At 44.8% G+C, this 23656-nt stretch overlaps 1 long non-coding RNA gene across 1 annotated transcript; it reads left to right on the forward strand.

The window, feature by feature from the left end:
• The first annotated feature begins 8167 nt into the window (after positions 1–8167).
• LOC140634962 (uncharacterized) lies at positions 8168–23606 on the forward strand. Its single transcript, XR_012032291.1, has 3 exons — positions 8168–8412; positions 22708–22810; positions 23396–23606. It is a non-coding gene; the product is annotated as an uncharacterized lncRNA (long non-coding RNA).
• The last annotated feature ends 50 nt before the right edge of the window (positions 23607–23656 follow it).

The raw sequence follows: 23656 nt of genomic DNA on the forward strand, positions 1-23656 counted from the left end.
TCAGCTAATTCCAAGAGGGAGATCTTCCATGGTGCTCTCACCACTCATTTACAGTAGGAAACCAAACTGAACGAACCAAATCATAACAATATTTTCCACATTGAGAGGTCATGGCTATTTCCACCATGCTAAGAAGCTGGACCATCCCATATATGTCCACCTCCAGAGCTGGTGGGGAAGCCAAAGACACAGCTGATTGAAACAGAGATTCCCACTCATTGTAGTGCGAGCAGAATTGGGACACCTGTGGTCCTTGCCCATCCCCAGCATCCATAGATTTTCTGACAGAGTTTTTGAGCAGTATAAGAGGTGCCATTTCTTGAACATTTCCATGCACCATCTCTGTGCCAGATACTTTCTCTATACAAGATACTATACCTGTCCAGACAATGGTTTATCTTCACAACCCTTGGAAGATAATGCCCTTATCTTTGTAGAGAGGGCATTAAAATCTCTGATTCATGGTCAATGGAAACAGAGATCAGATGGTTCAAGCAGCTTGCCCAGGGTCACACTGGCTTGTGACTGGCAAATTCCGTGCTGCTTGATTCCAAACCTTTTATTTTGAACATTTTACCACATAAGTGCTTTCAAAATTGTGAAGTAGCTAAATCTCATCTTTATTGCTTTCAGCTTTTCTCCTTTCCGGTATACTCCATTTGTGACACCATAATTCACTACAGTACCTCACTTGGTCCTATGCCTTCAGGTGGAATCCTGAGCTACATTTTGTTTCCTAATTTTTCTCCTCATTCTGAAATAATTGGCCCCGGGGCCATCCCAGTAGGCTTGGCACTGGACTGGGTAATTCATTATGCAACAAGTTTGCAATATTAATAGAAGATAGTGGCTTCATCTGTCTTCCTTTTTATTATATATTTGCACTTTGATGGAACTCTAGTTCAGAGGACTGTTGGTAGGAATTTGAGGTACATAACAACTGAGGAATGGAAAACATTTTTGGACACGCCTTGTCAGTATCCTGCAAATTGCAAGTCATACCACAGAGGCCAAAGGGGACAGGCAGGCCACAAGGCTGACTGCTCCCTTGGCAGGGAGGGGAAAGACACCATCTCCTTCCTGACTCCCTTTCCATAAATGCTGAGATGAGACGGAAGAACTTTGTGGTCAGCACTGTAAGCACTCTGATGGGATATATGAGATCAGAGACACTGGAATCACCTCCAAGGAGCCAGACAGAAAGGCAAGCAAGACTGTGGTAGGGGACCAGTGTAGTGCAGACAGGTGGGGTTTAAACCCAAGATCTGCCACTTGTCTGATGCAACCATCACCCACTCTGGGCCTTAGTTTCCTAAGACAGGGATGGAAGCATTTATTTCACAGGTCTGCAAGGATTAAGGGAGTGCTCCACATGCTAAGAGTTAGTTATGCATGTTCTGGAAGAGCACTCAGCAAATGGTATCTCAGGAAGTGCAAAATACCACTAACTGTACACTCAAAAATGGTTATGATGGTAGATCTTATGCTACGCATATATTATGGACTGAATAATTGAGACCGCCTTCTAAATTCTTACGTTGAATCCCAGCTCCCCAGTGTGAAGGTGTTTGGAGGTGGGGCCTCTGGGAAATGATTAGATCATGAAGGTGTTGATTTCTTGATGGGATTAGAAGAGGACAGGAGAAGAGGAGACAGGAGACAGCTTGCCCCCTCTGCTCTTCATCACATGAGCACATAGCAAGAAGATAGCCATCTGCAAACCAGAAAGAGAGCCTCACCAGACGATGGATCTGCCAGACATTGGCCTTAGACTTCCCCTCCTCCAGAACTATGAGAAATAAATTTGTTGTTTAAGCCACCCAGCCTGTGACGGATTTGTTATAGCAGCCCAAGCTGACTAACATGGTGTATTTTTATTTAACGATTTTATTTATTCATTCATGAAAGACACATAGAGAGAGAGGCAGAGACACAGGCAGAGGGAGAAGCAGGCTCCATGCAGGGAGCCTGATGCAGGACTTGATTCCAGGACCCCAGGATCATGCTCTGAGCCAAAGGCAGATGCTCAACTGCTGAGCCACCCAGGTATCCCAAGACAGTGTATTTTAACCACAATCTTTAAAGGTGCAGAATGACACAGTGCTGATCCACAGTGCTCCCTTTCCTTGTTCTTCCCAGAATAAGACAGTTTGCTGGGGGTAACACCTGACTTCTATCACATTTTAGCCAAATGTCACAGTGGTAGGGGGCATAGGCCTGGCTCTCCTATTTTGGAGAAGTTATTTGAGGCTTGGTTAGCGCCTCATTCTTATCCTATCACATGGAGGCTGAAAGTGGCCGTTCTGCCGTCAGCCACAGCAGAGTTGATGCAAAGAGATTAAGCCCTTGTGGCCACTGTGCTGGAGGAGGCAGTCTGGGCCATCTGCCCAAATGTATGTCAAGACCCAGTGACTCTGACTGAGTCTCAACAGATGAGCCACCTTCAGTCTCAACAGATGATCCACCCTCAGCCTCAAAGAAGGAAAATGGATTTGCAAAGAACGAATGGAGACGCCATCTTCTCCTGACAGAGGTAGATCCTGGCTGGGAGCACAGAATCTTGGAGCCAGACAGCAGGGTCTCAGGAAATGGTGGGAAAGCAGTCAGGAGCTATCTCTTTGCTGCAGGTAGCTGGAAGGCACAGAGTAAATGGGAGGACACAGAAGAGCCAGCAAGAAAGAGCGACAAGCCTTCAAGGGGGCTCAGTGACTTGTGAACAACCTGAGAACAGGCAGGAGGCAGGCATCAAAACTCCAAAACACCATGGCACAGGGGAGTCCCCTGGTGTGTGTGACCGTAGTCAAGTGGGGCTTCCATTCCCACCATCAGTGAAACCTTGGAGTTTCTGCAGTGCAGCAACACGGATGAGTCTCAAAAACATGTTGAGGCAAAGAAGCTAGACAAAAGAGTACACATGGTTTGCTTCTATTTGTACGAAGTTCAAAGAGACCAACAAATTTAGGGTGGTGGAAATGTGAGTGGTTATATTCTGGCTAGGGACAGAGCTTTGGGTGGGGAGTGGCTGGAAAGGGAAGCAGGAAGGAACATTCTGAGGTGGTGGTTCTCTGTCTCCATTGGGTAGTGGTTATCAGGTGTAAAACTCAATGAAGAGTACACTTAAAACCTATGCAGTTTACTGACTTCTACTCTACCCCAATCAAATTAACTAATAAACACACACAATTATGTCCAAGTGTACAAAGCCTTGTGCTACATGTTTACAGGCTACAGGCATAAATCCCAATGAGAATCCGCTCTAAGGGAGTACAGAGCAGAGAGGGGGTCTAGGTCAGATGGGAGATATGGTCAAAAGTCCTAGAAGAAGAAAGCCGATAATAGTGTCCTTCGAGAGGTAGGTACAAAGGGCCACCAGAGGCTAGAGGGAGGAGGACTACTTCTAGCTGGAAGAACTGCACTGGGCTTCATAGGGGAAGCAGCGTATGAGTGGGACTTTCAAGGAGTTGGACAAGAACCAATCAGGTAGTAGTAGCAGCAGAATGAAAGCAGAGTGAGAGGATGTCTGGGAAGCGGCCCATGGTTCCATTTGGTTGAGGGGCAGGTCATGAGAAGAGAGCAGTGGAAGAAAAAGTTAAAAAGAAGGTGGGATCCATCTGCACAAGGGTCTTGAGTGTCAAGTGGAGGAGTCTGGGTTTAGTAGCAGGCAGTTGAAGCACGTCAAGCAGGGATGTGATACTGGCGTGATGTCCAGCTTAGACTCAGGAAGAAGGGTTCTTCACAGTGACGCTTGGTTTACAGCCACTTAGCGTCTTCTACCCAAAGAGGGATCCGTGACCAGCAGCACCGGAATCACCTGGGAGCCTATTAGAAAGGCAGACTGCCCAGTCGATTCCACCTAGGGAATCAGAATCTGCATTCTGACAAGATCTCCAGGGAGTTCTTGTGCACATCAAAGTTTAAAAAGCACTGAGGGGGGATCCCTGGGTGGTGCAGCGGTTTAGCACCTGCCTTTGGCCCAGGGTGCGATCCTGGAGTCCCGGGATCGAGTCCCACGTCAGGCTCCCGGCATGGAGCCTGCTTCTCCCTCTGCCTGTGTCTCTGCCTCTCTCTCTCTCTCTGTCTATCATGAATGAATAAATAAATCTTAAAAAAAAAAAAAGCACTGAGGGGGGCACTTGTGGGACGAGCACTGGGTGTTATGCTATATGTTGGCAAATTGAACTCCAATAAAAAAAAATTTGAAAAAAAATTGAAAAAAAAAAGCACTGATCTACAGATTAGATAACGGAATACTGGTCTTGTGTGGAGACAGAGGGTCCTCAACCAATCCTTTGTTGCCTGAAATCCTGAGCACCATGGGGGGAATGTATGTAGATGAGGGATCTTTATGCTGTTGACTGCACTGGAACAACGGTTCATCTCTGGAGCCTACAGAAGAGCAAATGAAACTCAAGGTAAGGCAGGGGCAAAACACCCAAAGCAGAAGTGCGATTGCTTCTCCCTTTCACATTGGCATCTGACGGCAAAGGCCTCTCTGGGTTAGTAATGGTGGAATCAATATTCCTGACTATAGAGTGGAAGCCAGGAGTACTTCATTTGAATAATTTATCATCCCCCAGCATTAGGAATTGAAGACTTGCCAACTACAGAGTTCTTTAAAAGGTCATAGTCCCTTTTAATCATTTTCTCCCTGCCCTTTCAGGCCCGCTCCCCATATACCATGCCAGACTTTGTCAAGATAATTCTAGGTTGTTTTTTTTTAGCACTTTTTAAAAAAAAATTTTATTTATTTACGATAGTCACACACACACACACACACACACACACACACAGAGGCAGAGACATAGGCAGAGGGAGAAGCAGGCTCCATGCACCGGGAGCCCGACGTGGGATTTGATCCCGGGTCTCCAGGATGGCGCCCTGAGCCAAAGGCAGGCGCTAAACCGCTGCGCCACCCAGGGATCCCCTGTTTGTTTGGTTTTTTTAAAGCTACTTTGTCTATAGTGAATTTTCCTGTTTAAAAGTCAGCTGACTTTTGAGAAGTGCTCCTGTTGGTTCCAAGCACAGTGAGGATCTGGTCAGTGAAGGCTACTGTTGCTGGGGTCCCCTGTGTTTGTATAACTCGTCCTGTCCTACAGCCCAGGTGCTTCAGTACCTGTCCTTGTCCCCCAGCCTATCTGAAGCTCGCATCTTGCCTGGTTCATGTAACAAAAATTTCTCCATCAATTTATATCATCAAATGTTCAGACACAAAGAAAAGTTGAAGGAATTTTAGTCATAACCATCCATCCACCCAATCACCTAGACTTTGCTATTGATATTTCCTATCTTTTTCTTATCCCATATTTATTTATTCATCTATCTGTCCTCCCACCCATCAATACATTTATATTTTTGGACACATTTGTGTGAGTTTTTTTTTTCCTGTTGACATAAAATCTATAATCAAAGCAATGCTCAAATCCTAAAGGTTCTCACTTCTTTAGTTTTGGTAACTGCCTAGATCTGTGTAACATAAGCTCCTACCCACCAAGCGACAGAACCTTCACCTACCCCAGAAAGTCCCCTCATGCCCTTTCCCGGCTGGTATCTAGCTCCTTCCTCGTCAGAGGCACCGCTGATCTGATCTTTTTCTATTGTAAGATACCTTTTTTTTTTTTTTCTTGACAGATGCTTTTCTTTTTTTCATACGTTCATCTTGTCTATTCTAGGATATCAAATAAATGGAGTCCTGCATTATGTACAGTAGCACATGCTCTTTTTGGTCTGGCTTCTTTCACTTAGCCTGATTTTTAAAAAAGATTTTATTTATTTATTCATGAGATACACAGAGAGAGGCTGAGACACAGGCAGAGGGAGAAGCAGGCTCTCTGCAGGACTCCATCCCAGGACCCTGGGATCATGCCCTGAGTCGAAGGCAGACACTCAACCACTGAGCCACGCAGGTGCCCCAGCATGATGTTTTTGAGATTCATCTGCGTTGTGTTGTGTATTGGTCATTTGTTTCTTTTTCTTGTTGAGAAGTATCACACCATATGAATATACTGAGATTTGTATATCCATCTCCGTATGGAGGGACACTTGAGAGTCCTCCATTTGGGATATTACACATATCCATTCTTTCATAAGGCTCATGGATATGTTTCATTTCACTTGGATAAATGCCCGGAATGGAACTTCTGAGCCATAGGGCAGGTACATGTTGTAGTCTCACACAAAACTCAGAGACTACAGTGCTGTCCCAATAATATATGGGTTCTAGTTGCTTCAGTGTTGGGACTGGTGTTTTTAATTTTAGCCATTCTAGTGGCTGAGTAGTGCTATCTTGTGGTTTTAATCATCTGTATCTTCCTGATGACTAATGGGATCCAGTGATTTGTCATGTGTTTATTGGCCAATGGTGAACCTTCTTTGCAAAGTACCTAATCATATCTTTTGACCTTTTAAAAATTGGGTTGTCTTTTTATTATTGAGTTATAACAGTTCTTTATTTGTCCCACATACTAGTTTTTAGTTTTGTGACTATTTTATCTAAGCCTATGGCTGGCCTCTTCATTTTCTTAACAGTCACTTGATGAACAAATGTTTTTAATTTTGGTGATGGCTAATTTCTCCATTTTTTTTCCTTTTATGATCACTGTTTTCTGTTTCCTGCCTAAGGAATGTTTCCCTACTCTTAGAGTCATAAAGATGTATGTTTTCCCTTAAAAGCTTTATTGCATTTATATTAACTTTTGCATTTAGGTTATAGCCCATCTCAGGTAACATTTTCTGTATAATGGAGGGGGGGACAGGTACTGAGATTTATTTTTTCCATGTGAACATCTACTTATTTCTACACCATTTGTTGAAATGACTCTCCTTTGTTTACTGTATTGCTTTGGAACCTTTGTAGAAAATCAAACCAACTTTTGCTTCTGGCCAAGTTTTGACATTGGATAACAGACAGCCCAGGAAAGGTCATTCATGAGAGAGGGGAGAGCAATGAGGTGGTCCTACCATGCCCACAGCTGACTGCCTGGAGAGTCTCCAAGCCACAGTGCAAGGAGGGGGACTCAATCTGTGGTCTTCTTCAGCAGAGGAGTCTGAGGAGGGGATTCAGGGAGATGAAGGCAGCTGGAATTTCCAAGGCAGAATGTCAGAGAGGGGAGGGGGAACTCTACTCTTTCAGGCTGTGAGCGAGGGGCATAGCCAGTGGGTGTAGTCAGTAGGTTGGGGTCTGTTATTGCTCTGTTACCTTCCTGGCACAGAGGCATGCTCTGCCTCAGTGGGTTGCTGTTACCTTGTGCTCCATGTGGGGCCTGTGGGGTCAGAGGGTTTCCTCCACCTGCTTCATTGGTTCCTGCCTGTCCCTCCATGCTTGTACCCCCCTCCAGGAGACTGCGGTGGCTTATTCCTCCGTGTTAGGCTTGTGTGAGGAGATGGGGGCTCTCAGTTCTTTGGATCCTCCCTCAGCTTTAGGCACGGTCTCCTGCCTGGCCCTAGTCCTTTTCACGATGCCTAGCAGAGGCCATGATGTTCCTGTGCTGCCTGTTGTCCAATGTTAAAACCATTATTTCACAGATTTTTGTCCAGGTTTCCAGTGTTTTTATGGCTCAGTGGTAAATCTGGTCCCCATTATACCATCTTGGCCAGAAGCAAAACTTCATTTGATTTTTGACAAAGGCTCCAGAGTAATATGATAAAAAGAGCTTGCATGTGAGTGCAGACCACTGCCCCTTGTGTCTGGAGCTCCTAGTCATTCTAAACTGTGACACTTGGGCCACACTTAAGAATTGATGACATTCCAGCTATTTCCTTCCTACGTGCTTCTCATGGTAGCCACGTGTTCTTCATCTTGACCAAAGGTGAATCAGCTTGTGTCTGTCTTTTCTCAGCTTGTCACCCTTCAAAATCTTGTTCATTTCACTGTCTAGTGCCTTTACTTCTTTGATGGGTTCAAGAAAAGTGATGATTTTTTTTTAGAGTATTCAGCTTTTTCTTGTTCTTAGAGTGGAAGCCATGATCTCTTGCCAAGCGAAATGAATCTCTGCCTAGTTCCTTTTAACAAACATTTGTTGAGCGCCTTGCTTGCTGCGCTCTGCATCTGCCGAGGAGATACAACATGGTCTTTTCCGTGTGCTGGCTGAACAGCTCATGCATCAAGCTAGTGGCATCACAATAGGATGTGTTCACTGGTGGTATGCGTGGCACTTGCTGGAACACTCAGGGGAGCCAGCACCCAGGCCTGTCTGAGCAGCCCTGGGGAGTTAAGCTGGTGCCAAAGTCTCATCACACAGAAGAGCAGTGATTTCCAGGTGGACAGAGGAGAGGAGGACCTCACTGGCAGAGAATCACCACACCTTTGTTCATGATGAGCTGTAAGAACACGGCTGTCCTTGTGGGTCCTGACACTGATTTCCAAATTCGCTGCCGGCTGCTAGAGCTCCCTGACTATCACGCCTCAGAGCCCAGGTTAGATACCACCTTGTTATCTTGATTTTTCTACCCGACAACAACCCGACACAATCACAAGCCTCATCTCCCACTGTCCTATCACAGCTGTGTTGAACACTCCCGTGTACACAGTTCCTGGGCCTTTCTCATGAACCCCAACAGGTTTTCCCATCTCTGCATTCGAGAGATGGTACAAGCTGGCTTGGTATGAGCTCAGAAAACCCTGGAAGAGCCGAAGTCAAAGAATGTTCCTGTCTGCCCCATCAGGGGTCAGATTGCTCTCTGGATCTTGGGTCTGAACGGTACTCTTGCCAAAACAGTGTCTGGGAGATTAATGTACAGATTCTGGAGTCAGTTTCTTTATTTCTGATTGAAGAGAGGGGACCATCTTATTTCAGGCTGTCACTCCCTCCCGGAATTTGCAAGTCTGGTCTTTTTAAATGTTAACTTTTAAGGAGCTAAATTATTCATTCATTCCTCTCACCCAGTGACATTTTGATTGCTGCATTCACTGTTTAAATTTTTGAATGCTCTCAGATTCTCTTTGCGCCTGTCTCGGCCTAGTGATAATGGCAAGAGGATGAGAAGGAACCGTTCGTTGGCTCTGCAGCCTTGGCTCCAACTGTAATTGTACAGAGCAAGTGTCACTTAGACCTGGGAGACAAGGAAGGCATCTGTTTTCAGATTTGACATTCTTTCCCATGAGAAATGCTTGCCCATGTGTTTTGTTCCTGCCTTTTGCTTTCGCCTCTTTGCCTCTTACCAGCAGAACAATGTCACATTTTTTCCAGAACACAGTTCAGTCTTGGGTATGTGGGATAAAAGGATGCTTTGAAATATAAAACTCGAAAAATGTCCTAACCAGTGGTGAATTTTGGAAGAGTTAGGGTCATTGGATGAAAGTGTAAAGAACGGTTTCTCTACACGTGCCCATCACTAATTATGCAGATGTTTCAAATAAGGAAGACGGCACGTAACTGCGGTTGCCCTTACGCTCCCAGTTTTCAAGGTGGCACAGCTGAGGCAGGAGTGCAATCCAGACATCAGGAAGGCGGAGTGGAGCATGGCTCCGGGAAGTCAGGGCAGGGCTGGTTCTTGAAGGCTGGGTCAGAGCTGCTCGGGCGAGGCCTCCCAGACGAAAGGCAGCAGGTGCCAGAGGTGCCAGGGCACAGTGTTAGCTGGTCTCAGATTCAATCTACACAATAGGAACTAAATACCTATTTTCTTCATCTCTCCCCTTTTACGTATGCTGTATTTTTCCCTTTGTCTTCCAGCGAAACCACCCCACCGCCTAAAACATGAGCTCTTTGCAGATGATAGGTTCACATTGCTGTCCCTGCCCTATTTAATCTCTCTGTCTCATTTCTGTTTGACTCTCATTCCTTTTGTGATTTGACTTCACATCTCTTCCCACAGCCCTCCTGATGGCCTCTTTCCCCTCTTGCGTCCCGCAGCCACCTCTGTCCCCTTCCACCTGCCAGTGTGCAGCAAGCCAACTGTCTCCTTCTGAAGATGAATGTGGCACCGGGGTCTGGAGCAATTGGCAAATAATTACAGAAAGCTCTGTTTATATTTTCCTCACTAATATCCGCTTAACAAATGTTTGTTGAATACCTGCTGTTGAGATAGGCATATGCACAGAAATCCTCGTACATCTAGTCAAATCATAGGTGATATGAAGTATTAGAAGGCAAAAGTGCTATATAGCCCCAGAGGACTTCCCTTTAGGATGCTCATGGGAAGCTTAACAAGTGTGGTGATCTGGGGTAGATGGGGAGGGGTCTCAGGCTTGGAGGGGTCTGAAGGTCAGTCAGTTTGGATGGCCCTTTAACCAAAATATCTTATTTCTATCCTTTTACCAAAACAAGAAATGTCCATGACCACATTGCTAGAACCCCTCCCGTGGTCTTAGTAGGGGCCCGTGAGTACAAGTCCTGAAGCTTAAATCTCATTGGCTTCACAGTACATCTGCCACTGGAGATGATGTTTGAGTTTTTTTTTTATATATATATGTATTTATTCATGAGAGACACAGAGAGAGAGAGACAGAGACACAGGCAGAAGGAGAAGCAGGCCCTCCAGGGAGCCCGATGCAGGACTCAATCCCAGGACCCCGGGATCACGCCCTGAGCCAAAGGCAGATGCTCAACCACTGAGCCACCCAGACACCCTGAGTTGGGTTTTGAAGGCTGTCTAGGAGTTTTCCAGCTAAAGAAAGAACGCAATAACCAACCTGGCAAAGCTATTTGTATCTGCAAGGGCCAAAGACGTGAAAATGATGTGTATGACAACATTGATTGTATGGGGTGAGTGATGGGGGATGATATCAGAGAAACCATCCTGGGGTCAGATCCAAGATGATCTTGATGTCTCAGGAGTTTTTTTTTTTTTTTTTAAGATTAAAAAAAAACTTTTTAAAGATTTTATTTGACACACACACACACACACACACACACACACAGAGCACAAGCAGGGAGAGGGAGAGGGAGAAGCACGCGCTCTGCTGAGCAGGGAGCCCAACATGGGGCTCGATCCCGGGGCCCCGGGATCATGACCTGAGTCAAAGGCAGATGCTTAACTGACTGAGCCACCCAGGCACCCCTCAGGAGTTTTGATTATGTCATATACTCAAGAGAGTTTTTCACAAAAGAATAGTATGACCAGATTCGTTTTCAAACAACTCTTCTAGAGCGAGATGAATAATAATTTGTTATTAGAAGTACCTAAAAACCCTTGATGACTGATATCTACTTCCCGAGTCCAGAGTTACTGAGGTTTCAATGAATGAATCTGATATAAATAGAATCTATATGAATATAGAAGAATCTATTTATATATGAATCTATATAAATAGATCCTATAAAAATATACAACGAAGTGGGTATAAAGCAAGTTTCGGAACACTGAAACTGTATGATATCATTTATGTAAAAAAAAAAGTATAAATCCTACCACACTGTGTCCTGTTTCTGGATGCACACACCACACGCTCTCAGGAACCTCACCGTATTTCCCCTAGGAGCAATGATTCAATGTAATTTACGTAATATATAAATGTTAGCAAATGTTAACTATTGATTTTGAATAGGGGATAAATGAGTATTTTTCTGCTATTCTTTGTTAGTCTCTGTAATTTTGTTCAAAAAGAAAAGAAACAATTTGGGGTGTAAACATGGGGTGATTTAAAAAATTTTCTTTCCCGTTAAATTGATATTAGCTTGATATATCTCACATATATGTATATATGTGAGAACTGATATTTACAGTTTTCACATTAAAAAAATCAAAAGGAGAGGTCAGGGACTTCTGAATCAAGGATATCAAGGGAGAAGCCCGCTAAGGTAATCTTTAGCACCAGATAAACATCGAAAGACTTGTTCTCAGCCTCTGCATTAGTCTCGGATTGGACCCAGACTTCACTGGCTCACTCTGGAATCTGTGTTCAGATTTGCATGAGGCCTCCAGCGCATTCTAATCCATCTCAGTTGGCCATACCTCATCTGTTGGTCTTTCTAACCCCAGCGCTGAGCTGACAAAAGTCGCATGGTGCCAGGAGACAGGGGTTCCCGGCTGGAGGAAGACAGACGCCAGTCAGAACAAGGCCCCTGCCCAGAGCACCACCCAAGGGGCAGCCTTTGGAGTCAGTGGGGCGGCCAGACATGGAGCCGGGTCCCCGTGTACCTCCAAGTTGCTCTGATGCTTGCCTGGTTCAGATGAAAGCCAGGAGCTTTGCTTTTCATCTTTATAGGATGGAGAAAGTTGTTCTGTCTTTCTCTTTCCAAATCAGCAACACTTGCTATCATTTAGTGAAAAATAGAGGAAGTGAGGCTATTTTGGCGTCAGATGCGGTACTGGAACTCTTAAGCCTATTTTCAATCTATCATAGCAACACAACAAACATAAAACATCCTTATTCTAGTCTTGTTTCATGTATTTTTCCCCAGACTATTTTCAATCATCAAAGAATAAATGAGTTGCCCCTTAAGCTGGGCAGTTTACCAAGATGCTGCTCCAAAACGGAAAGAGTATTTATCGTTTTTCTAATGCTGAGTCAGGGAGGGCTTTGTGGGAAGGCTTTGTATTTGGATATTGCATGTTTGGGGTTTATTCACTCAACTCCTGTTTTTTATTGGGTTCAATGTCTCCAGTACATCAGGAAATCAAGAGGGAGCCAGCAAAAAAGGTCCCTGAGTCCTTAAGGTGCATGTACATCTAGTGAGATAATTAGAGGAAATAATTAAAGAATAAACTGAAGCCAATGGTCCACGTGGCTGCATGGTCTGTCTTCAGCAGAGGACTCAGAATCGTCCTCACCACCTTGACTCCTTCATCCAGCCCTTCTACATTGTTGACGATCCATCCAACAGATAAGCTTCTCTTCAATATGTCAGTGACCTTCACTTTGACTGCTTTTCAAACACATTGTTCCTGGGGTCATAGTCTTCATTGTGTTATCGCCTGGAAGTGTTCTGTCTCTGAGATCAGAAGCTTCAATGTTTTGCTCAGGCCATCTGCAGAGACTGCGACAAGGCCTTTAATTGTCACTGTTCAGAATGAAGCCTGCGTTTTCTAGTCTCCCTTCTAACTAGGTGTGGTGATGTGACTCAGTAGTACTAGTTTGACGGGATGTAAACAGAAGCTATAAATGCAATTCTTGAAAACTGTCCTAATAGGAAGGGGCAATTCATTCTTTACTCCTTCCCTTGCATTGGGTGGAATAAGGCTGTGATAACTGGGGCGTGAGCGGCCGTATTGGGCCATGAGTTAGAAGCTATCATTGAGGTTGAGGGTGACAGAGCAACTTGCTTCCTTATGATTTTGGATGTGGGCTCTGCATTTGCCTGTTTCCATGGGCTAAACTAGTCTTGTTTATGGTATTCTTGGTTTTCTGTCCCTGGTAGCCAATCCCAATGCTCAAGTTTGTAGCTCTCTTTTTGTCATTATGTTTCTATCTCAACCTCATCAAGACCACAGTCCTCTTTACTCCAGATTCTCTCTTGATATTATTTCCTTCACCATCCAAAAAGAAATTGATCCACTGTCCTCCTGGCCGTGCAATGAAGGCTCTGTTTGTAGATCTGATTCTGGAGGAAAGCCTGCTTCTCTCACAGCTATGGCTGAAGCCCAGGGGACAACAATTTTACCAAGACCACTGATCCTGCAGAGGGGCCGATGGCACTGAGCACAACTCAGGGCTGTGTGCTGCTTCGTAAGTGGCATTGAGCAGAGCCCACGGAAGGATGCATGCCTGTTCAAGGAGACCCTATGGATACAGATGGTCCTTTTATAGCTGTTGCCTCAGCAGAAGTCTCAGGCTTCTGTGAACTGTAGCCCAGACAGGGAGCATTGCAGAGAATGAGGTGGGACTGGGCCCCATCCCCGGCTCGCAGGTTAGGAGGAACCACCACCTCCTTAATAAGAAGGAGGCTGTGATCCGCAGCCCGTGTTTGTGATTCTGATCTGGATGCTGTGTTGGAGTATTTCCTAACGTAGGTGTGAGTAAAGTCAGTCGCTATAAATCCTTTTGCTATCCTCGTGGAACTCTGAATTCAAGAACCTAGCTAGATAGATTTTACAAGGAAAATTTGAATTGGAAGGGCCCCGTCTGAGTCAAGAGTCTCATCCTCAAAGCGGATAAACTGAAACGATGTCGTTGTGGGGTTCACCTTTGTTTGCATCTGCTACTCACAGGGTAGAATGGGGCCCAGCCTCTGTGTGCTTAGTACTGCAGTATTCTACACGGATACTGCCTATAGTGAAGTGGAATTACGCCTTTCTCTTGTGCTGGACTCAGGAGTTCCTTGACACAGGTCTCTACTGACTCATCTCCATATCCCTGCAACCAAGACTGGAATTCAGTAGATACTTAATGAATATTTTTGTTGATTGACCGAGTAAACGAATCTTGACTACCATATGAATATGTAATTAGGCCTTACAGTGGAAACATAATCACATAATAGTAACTCAGCTGACTGGATTTATTGAAAGGAAAGACTATCCACAGGCCCTGTAAGATGAATTAACTTACACTCATCTTAAGATCTGTAAGATGATACTGTTCCTGGAGTAATGTAGGAATGTGATCAGATGTTGGAAGGAAGGTTGGATTATGGTTGGCCTCGTGGTCCATGTAGAATTGTATTGTGACTAACAGAAGGGCACATAAGGCCCATGTGATCTGTATTCACAGCTCTCTCTCTCTCTTGCCCTTCACGTGTATGAGAAAGAACAAGTGGTACGAAATAGCTCCTTGCCCCAGGAGATCCTGGTGTACAGCCCATAATAGGAGATGCTCTGGAAGGGGGAGAAAGTTTTGCCCTGGCTGCTTAGTGTAGGGTAGCCAGTTGGCCTGGAGCTACAGTTCCCTGAGAGATGGGCTGGCCCACTTAGGGGGGAATTGTGGCTTTGGGGTGACATGATCCTTAGGTGCATCTTAGGTGGGGGATAACTGTTAATGCCCTGGTGAAGGTTATCAGGTGGCTTTTCCTTGTGGGAGCCATGGATCTATTATTAGGGCTTTCATGAAAACATCTTTTGACAAATTCCACTGATGGTCTTTTGTTACTCATACAGTGTCCCACTACCATTTTTCCCTTCCTTTTCCTACAAAACCATCCCTTCTTCTGAGCTGAGAGAATGTACTGAGGATCTCTGAATAACCAGTGCCTCAGCATGAACGAGAACATGAAGTAAATGGAGGATGGACAGATGGATGGCTGGCTGGGTGGGTAGACAGGGGATGACTGAACAAACAGGAAGAAACTGATGATAATAATAAAGGAGTAAAACCAAGAATTAGGGCGGGGGCCTAGGGCATCTCTGTGTTATCTGGTTTGGCCGGCAGATAGGCATCTAGTTATCAGAGCCCAACAGTAGCCTAAAACCCGATCGGGATTTGAAGCACACCCTAGTCTAAGCCCTGCTCATTTGTTACCTTGTGTCTGTAAATGCTTCATGATGGCATAACCTGCACAATTAAGACAACAACGGACATTGGAGAGCAGTGATTAGGGGAGGAAGGAAATAATTTGTGTATATTTCCAGGAAGATTTTGAGAAATGGCTTATTCACGTGGGTCACCTATTTTTGATAAAATGTCTTCTTACAGAAGCACAGTACTCGACAAAAGTCTGCACACGAATGCTCTTGGCCTCAGGCCACCTCAGACACTGGTGTGCCTCTGTCCTCAATCACCCTTGGTGTCTGGTGCAACGGCTCAGCTCGGGTTGAAACCAGCTTTGTTTGCAACTGTGTGTTTGCCAACATTTTCAAATGGCACCACAATGCATCTCAATATGTGTTGATACCGTAGCAAATGCTTGGCTGGGCAGTTTTTCTCTGTGATAGGTCTGGTGCCAAAGCTGTCAGTAACTTGCGGGCAGGAACCCAGTCTGTTCCGGCTCCTACCACGTGGCCAGCCCCAGTGGAGAGCCAAGCACTTGGTAGAGATCAGGCGTTTGCTGAGTGACTGAACGAAAGTCACCACTGTCGAGAGCACTGGAGTGGGACTTGTCTTTTCAGGACTAAGGCGGGGGGTCTTTTTACAAGGTCTCTGGGTTCTGACTCCTCATAAACCACCTGTGGGGCTTAACCAGTTTTATTTGCAGGTGATTGCAGAGGATTGAGCTTCTCATCTCTGTGATACCATTGCTGAGCCACCAGCAGAGGAGCCATACTGTCCCTTGGGCCTTAAGGCCCTTGAGCTTCATCTTGTCCTAACATGCTGTCCTGAATGTATGTGCTTGTGCATGTGCCTCCTTCTCTGGAGGCAGGAATCAGCTTTATTTGACTCTCATCCAGAGTCTAGCAGAGTAGCCTGTACGGGTGGGCACTCGCTATGTGTTTGTTGAGCGAATGGGCAAATGGACACAGAACCTCACTGCTGCACTTCACAGATGGCCCCCAAATGGTACACGGGAGGAAACAGATCACTAATGATGTGTTTCTGCAGATATTTAGAAATGCTACTGGAAGCTTTCTGCACTGAGCTGGGACAGAGGATAAATGGTGCAGAAGGAGCACCTGTTGGCTGCTGGGTGTGAGCACAGGCTTTGGGTCAGATGATTCAGGATCTGAGCAGCTATTTCCACAATTATTGCCTATAAACAACCTAACCTCTCTGAGACTCAGTTTCCTCATCTATAAGATGCTTAGGATTATTGTAGTAAATAGGATAATACCTGGTACACGGCTGAGTGCTGAATAAATGATTGTTACCACGTTAGTTATTAATTATAATTCTTGCATGTATTAGGCCCAGCCAGTGATTGTGGGGCTTAGGTGGAGGAGGAACACAAACTGGCCAGTTTACTGGAGGCAAAGGGAGACGGGAGGTTTCCAACAGCTCTCTGCTCCAGTCACCCTTTGTCTTCTTCCCATGAAATAGCTCAGGATCTGCTTGGCCCATAGTGGGAAGGGGCCTCTGAGAGGTGCCCTGGGAGTGGGGAAGGGCCAAGCGACCAGAGGACTTGCATGACTGAAAGTTGTAGAAAGGACTGAGGAAGAATGACTAATGGGAGACAGGCACTCCATTCAGGTCCCCAAATCATAACTGTATTAAATGAATGATGTGTATGAAAGTACTCTGTGAAGCCATGGCTGTGTCTGCAAATCATAGCTATTAGCATCACAGTGTGCTTATTATGGTGCCGTGGGTGGTTCTGCCAGGCAGGGCATCTTTCAGGTTTCTTGGGTTAGGCTATATTCCTTAAATGTTAAGGCATTTATTTATATTTATTAAAAATTTATTATTCCTTAAATGTCCTCCCACCCCCCCAAAATTAGAAACAAGAGTATTGAACCCAACAAAGCACTTTTTTTATAATAAATTTATTTTTTATTGGTGTTCAATTTGCCAACATACAGAATAACACCCAGTGCTCATCCCGTCTAGTGCTCCCCTCAGTGCCCGCCACCCAGTCACCCCCACCCCTGCCCTCCTCCCCTTCCACCACCCCTAGTTCGTTTCCCAGAGTTAGGAGTCTTCCATGTTCTGTCTCCCTTTCTGATATTTCCCACACATTTCTTCTCCCTTCCCCTCTATTCCCTTTCACTATTATTTATATTCCCCAAATGAATGAGAACATATAATGTTTGTCCTTCTCCGACTGACTTACTTCACTCAGCATAATACCCTCCAGTTCCATCCACGTCGATGCAAATGGTGGGTATTTGTCGTTTCTAATGGCTGAGGAATATTCCATTGTATACATAGACCACAGCTTCTTTATCCATTCATCTTTCGATGGACACCGAGGCTCCTTCCACAGTTTGGCTATTGTGAACATTGCTGCTAGAAACATCGGGGTGCAGGTGTCCCGGCGTTTCATTGCATCTGAATCTTTGGGGTAAATCCCCAACAGTGCAATTGCTGGGTCGTAGGGCAGGTCTATTTTTAACTCTTTGAGGAACCTCCACACAGTTTTCCAGAGTGGCTGCACCAGTTCACATCCCCACCAACAGTGCAAGAGGGTTCCCTTTTCTCCACATCCTCTCCCACATTTGTTGTTTCCTGTGTCGTTAATTTTCCCCATTCTCACTGGTGTGAGGTGGGATCTCATCGTGGTTTTGATTTGTATTTCCCTGATGGCAAGTGATGCGGAGCATTTTCTCATGTGCGTGTTGGCCATGTCTATGTCTTCCTCTGTGAGATTTCTGTTCATGTCTTTTGCCCATTTCATGATTGGATTGTTTGTTTCTTTGGTGTTGAGTTTAATAAGTTCTTTATAGATCTTGGAAACTAGCCCTTTATCTGATACGTCATTTGCAAATATCTTCTCCCATTCTGTAGGTTGTCTTTTAGTTTTGTTGACTGTATCCTTTGCTGTGCAAAAGCTTCTTATCTTGATGAAGTCCCAATAGTTCATTTTTGCTTTTGTTTCTTTTGCCTTCGTGGATGTATCTTGCAAGAAGTTGCTGTGGCCGAGTTCAAAAAGGGTGTTGCCTGTGTTCTCCTCTAGGATTTTGATGGAATCTTGTCTCACATTTAGATCTTTCATCCATTTTGAGTGTATCTTTGTGTCTGGTGCAAGAGAGTGGTCTAGTTTCATTCTTCTGCATGTGGATGTCTAATTTTCCCAGCACCATTTATTGAAGAGACTGTCTTTCTTCCGGTGGATAGTCTTTCCTCCTTTGTCGAATATTAGTTGACCATAAAGTTGAGGGTCAACTTCTGGATTCTCTATTCTGTTCCACTGATCTATGTGTCTGTTTTTGTGCCAGTACCACACTGTCTTAATGACCACAGCTTTGTAGTACAACCTGAAATCTGGCATTGTGATGCCCCCAGCTAGGGTTTTCTTTTTTAATATTCCCCTGGCTATTCGGGGTCTTTTCTGATTCCACACAAATCTTAAGATGATTTGTTCCAACTCTCTGAAGAAAGTCCATGGTATTTTGATAGGGATTGCATTAAACGTGTACATTGCCCTGGGTAACATTGACATTTTCACAATATTAATTCTTCCAATCCATGAGCATGGAATATTTTTCCATCTCTTTGTGTCTTCCTCAATTTCTTTCAGAAGTGTTCTATAGTTTTTAGGGTATAGATCCTTTACCTCTTTGGTTAGGTTTATTCCTAGGTATCTTATGCTTTTGGGTGCCATTGTAAATGGAATTGACTCCTTAATTTCTCTTTCCTCAGTCTCATTGTTAGTGTATAGAAATGCCACTGACTTCTGGGCATTGATTTTGTATCCTGCCACACTGCCGAATTGCTGTATGAGTTCTAGCAATCTTGGGGTGGAGGCTTTTGGGTTTTCTATGTAGAGCATCATGTCATCGGTGAGGAGGGAGAGTTTGACTTCTTCTTTGCCAATTCGAATGCCTTTAATGTCTTTTTGTTGTCTTATTGCTGAGGCTAGGACTTCCAGTACTATGTTGAATAGCAGGGGTGAGAGTGGACATCCCTGTCTTGTTCCTGATCTTAGGGGAAAGGCTCCCAGTGCTTCCCCATTGAGAATGATATTTGCTGTGGGCTTTTCGTAGATGGCTTTTAAGATGTTGAGGAATGTTCCCTCTATCCCTACACTCTGAAGAGTTTTGATCAGGAATGGATGCTGTATTTTGTCAAATGCTTTCTCTGCATCTATTGAGAGGATCATATGGTTCTCGTTTTTTCTCTTGCTGATATGATGAATCACATTGATTGTTTTACGAGTGTTGAACCAGCCTTGTGTCCCGGGAATAAATCCTACTTGGTCATGGTGAATAATTTTCTTAATGTACTGTTGGATCCTATTGGCTAGTATCTTGTTGAGAATTTTTGCATCCATGTTCATTAGGGATATTGGTCTGTAATTCCCCTTTTTGGTGGGGTCTTTGTCTGGTTTTGGAATTAAGGTGATGCTGGCCTCATAGAATGAATTTGGAAGTACTCCATCTCTTGCTATCTTTCCAAATAGCTTTAGTAGAATAGGTATGGTTTCTTCTTCAAATGTTTGATAGAATTCCCCAGGGAAGCCATCTGGCCCTGGACTTTTGTGTCTTGGGAGGTTTTTGATGACTGCTTCAATTTCCTCCCTGGTTATTGGCCTGTTCAGGTTTTCTATTTCTTCCAGTTCCAGTTTTGGTAGTTTGTGGCTTTTCAGAAATGTGTCCATTTCTTCTAGATTGCCTAATTTATTGGCGTATAGCTGTTCATAATATGTTTTTAAGATCGTTTGTATTTCCTTGGTGTTGGTAGTGATCTCTCCTTTCTCATTCATGATTTTATTAATTTGAGTCTTCTCTCTCTCCTTTTTAATAAGGCTGGCTAATGGTTTATCTATCTTATTAATTCTTTCAAAGAACCAACTCCTGGTTCTGTTGATCTGTTCCACAGATCTTCTGGTCTCGATTTCATTGAGTTCTGCTTGAATCTTTATTAACTCTCTTCTTCTGCTGGGTGTAGGATCTATTTGCTGTTTTTTCTCTAGCTCCTTTAGGTGTAAGGTTAGCTTTTGTATTTGAGATCTTTTCAGGTTTTGGATGGATGCTTGTATTGTGATGTATTTCCCCCTCAGGACAGCCTTTGCTGCATCCCAAAGATTTTGAACGGTTGTATCTTCATTCTCATTAGTTTCCATGAATCTTTTTAATTCTTAATTTCCTGGTTGACCCTTTCATCTTTTAGCAAGATGGTCCTTAGCCTCCACATGTTTGAAGTCTTTCCAAACTTCTTGCCAACAAAGCACTTCTTGAGGACCTGCTAATTTGTGCAGGGCACTGTGAAGTTACATGGAAGAGAAACCCTACCTTCATGGGCTCACAACCCAGTGCACCTGCAAAGTCACATTGCCTTAATTCAGGGTTCCAAGGAGGCCAGGAATAGATCCCTTGGGCTTTTGTATTATTCGAGTGGGAGAGCAAAATGAGGGGGCAGAAAGCTGGAAGTACAGACGCCTTCTTTGGCAAGTGCACAGCCATATGCTGGGAGTGTGCTGCCCACGGGAGTGCTCCTGCCCAGGAGAAAGCAGATCTAAAGGCAGAAGAGGAGGTAGGTGTCTGGCCTCCAAAGCACATGCCCTATCCACTCACCTGGAGCAGTGACTTGAAGCCCAATTTACCATTTCGACCTGTTTGGTCGAAATGCCAGTCATGTGCTCACCAGATGTGGGTACCGATGCTCCTGAGTGATGTGTGCGAGGTGTCGCTAGGCCACCAGGCAGCTGGGCTCCTGGCACTTCCCGACCGGTCCCCATTTTGCCCCCCAGCCCCACTGCGCTCAGTGCAGACCCAGGCCTGGCCCAGTGGTGGTGGAAGCTGCCCACTGTCCAGCTGGGCGCCTGGGTAGCCAGTTAAGGCTGGATCTGACCTCTGCAGTGGCCACTGGCTGCTTTATGGGGCATCAGTGCCTTGAGTATAGTGTCCCAAATTTCACTTAAAAAAAAAAAAAAAAAAAGAAAGAAAAAGTCTGCTTGGTTCTGGCTCCTCCCCAAAGTGGGTCAGGGTAAATTTAGACAGGATCTTTAGTGGCTCCGAGAATTCAATTTGTTCAATTCGCTTTAAGTTCAATTTGAGCTTGACCTCTGAGGACACAGTGTTCTCAGGGGAAGATGTTCCTGCCTTGTTATTCTGGGGTTTTGCTTTAACCAGTATGGCCTGGGAAGGGCCTTCAGGATGGAGGTGTAGCCAACAAGGCAAGAAGTGACTGGAGAGACCCTCTTTTGTGGCCGAGGGAAAGGTGGCTTTTCATACCCAGAAATCCTCTCTGCTTTCTCAAAATTGCCAGCACAAGTGACCCTACAACCCTGCAACCCCATAACCCCTAGGGGTAAAGTCTGACTTAGCAAAGCTGTGGCTGCTCCAGAATTCCTATAGAGGAGTGACCTTGGGGGCTCATCCTAGTTGAATGGGGACTCGGAAAATTTTTGAAACTGTTTTCATGTTCCATCGCAGTGAAAAGTTAATAGTTCCTATTAAATAAAGGGGTGAGGGGATAATAGAGATGAGAAGAGGTAGGCTAAATACCCCTGTCTCCCCCTTCCAGGCCTGCCCCAGCCAACCCTGGTGCTGCTCCCACCAAAGTCATGGTTTTGGCTCTTGCTCACATGGCAGGTGTGGGGTGGGAGGGCACGTGGAGCAGGGCACTGGCCCCTCCCTAGTGTTGAACACATATTTTAAGTAAACAAAGTAAACCTGTGGTCATATACGAGGCTGCCAGGAGCCTCATCTAGTTCTGTGCTTCTATACTTTCCCTTCAAAGGATTACATTCAGAAATGTAGAAGTGCCTTGAGCACTTTCCCTGCCTTCTCCGGAATCCATGAAGCAAATGTAAATAATGCGTTCCCGGTGCCCGAGTTCATCCTTCTGTGTAAGGAGTTATGTGAGGGTTTAACAGGCCATGATCCCTTTAGGAAGGGCACCATGTTAATACAAGAAACAGTTGTGATCACACTGAGAAAAGGATTCTGGTCACATTGGTCAACTGAGGCTAATGTTACAATCTTGAAAGAGATGAACTCAATGAAATTGAAGACATGACTTGGTCTCAAGCTCCAGGGCAGAAGCAGTTGATCTGATTTGGGCCCAGGTCCACTGGGCAATCTAAATGTGTTCCATAGCAGGGTCACTTCAACAAGGTGACCTGGCCCCGTGTGTTCACCAGAGCAGGGTGGGGAATGGAGTGGGTCTGAGGCAGCTGCAAGCAGCTGTACGGTAAAGCCTCGGGATGAGTTTCGCTTTGCCAATTATTACCGTGTAACCTTGAAGCAATCAATGACTTTTCTGATCCTGTTCCTTTAGCTATGAGATTAGGGCAACAGCCTGATTTACAGGATAATTGAGGGAATGAAATGAGATGATATTCCCTTGTGTTTCTGGAGCAGTTCTTGGAGGACAGACACAGCGCTGACCCACTGTTTCAGTCTCCACAGCACCTAATGAGGTTATTCCCATCGTATGGAATGGAAAAACTGAACTCCAGAGACGGTAAGGACCATGACCACAGCCAGTGTCAGAAGTGGTATAAAACAGAATTAATTTGGATGGGGATCAATTCTTTAAAACTTCTTACACCCAGGTCTCACCCTAGAGCAAGTATATATCAAAAGTCTGGGTTAAGAGACAGGCTTTTATTTTATTTTATTTTTATTATTTTCTTTTATTTTTTTAAGCCCAGGTGATTCCAGTGTCCAGTGATGTTTGGAAACCACTAGGTTAAGAAATTTTCTACTGGTGGTTCTTGGTCCTGGCTGCAGTGGACCACCAGGGAAACATCTAAAATATACTGATGGCCACACCCACGGGAGTCTGATTTATGTGGCCAGGCCTTCCGGGCCTTATGCTACTTGGATGATTCTCAAACATAGTCCAGTAGAGACTGCTGTGCTAAGTTGCAGGGAAAGCACCCCCAGAAAATGGTTGCGTTCTTCCATTACTTAACACATCACCTTGGTCAGTTTGCTCTTAAGGTCTCTTCCAATCATTACTTGTAATTCTCTGGGGCAGTCACTACTCACCTTTGTCTCAGCTGGCTGGCACAAGGGAGGAGCTCAAGCCATATTTCTCCAACAGCAAGTGAAACTAGGAAGAAGCAAGGAGCAGGGAGCAGCATCGCTGGAATCTTTGACCTGTCCGGTCCTGCTTCATACATGTAGTCAATCAGTTCCATAAGAAGCACAGGTCTGCCTTCATCTGCCCTCTTGGCTAAAGGAACTGGAATATTTTTTTATTCTGAATTCGAAGAATTCAATAAGAAAAATAATAACTGTTTACATAACTTTAAGTTCTCTTATGACTTTGTTAGCATGAAGTAGCACTTCTCCATGTTATGTG

Source organism: Canis lupus, chromosome 6 (genome assembly GCF_048164855.1).
Source record: "Canis lupus baileyi chromosome 6, mCanLup2.hap1, whole genome shotgun sequence".
NCBI lineage: Eukaryota > Metazoa > Chordata > Mammalia > Carnivora > Canidae > Canis > Canis lupus.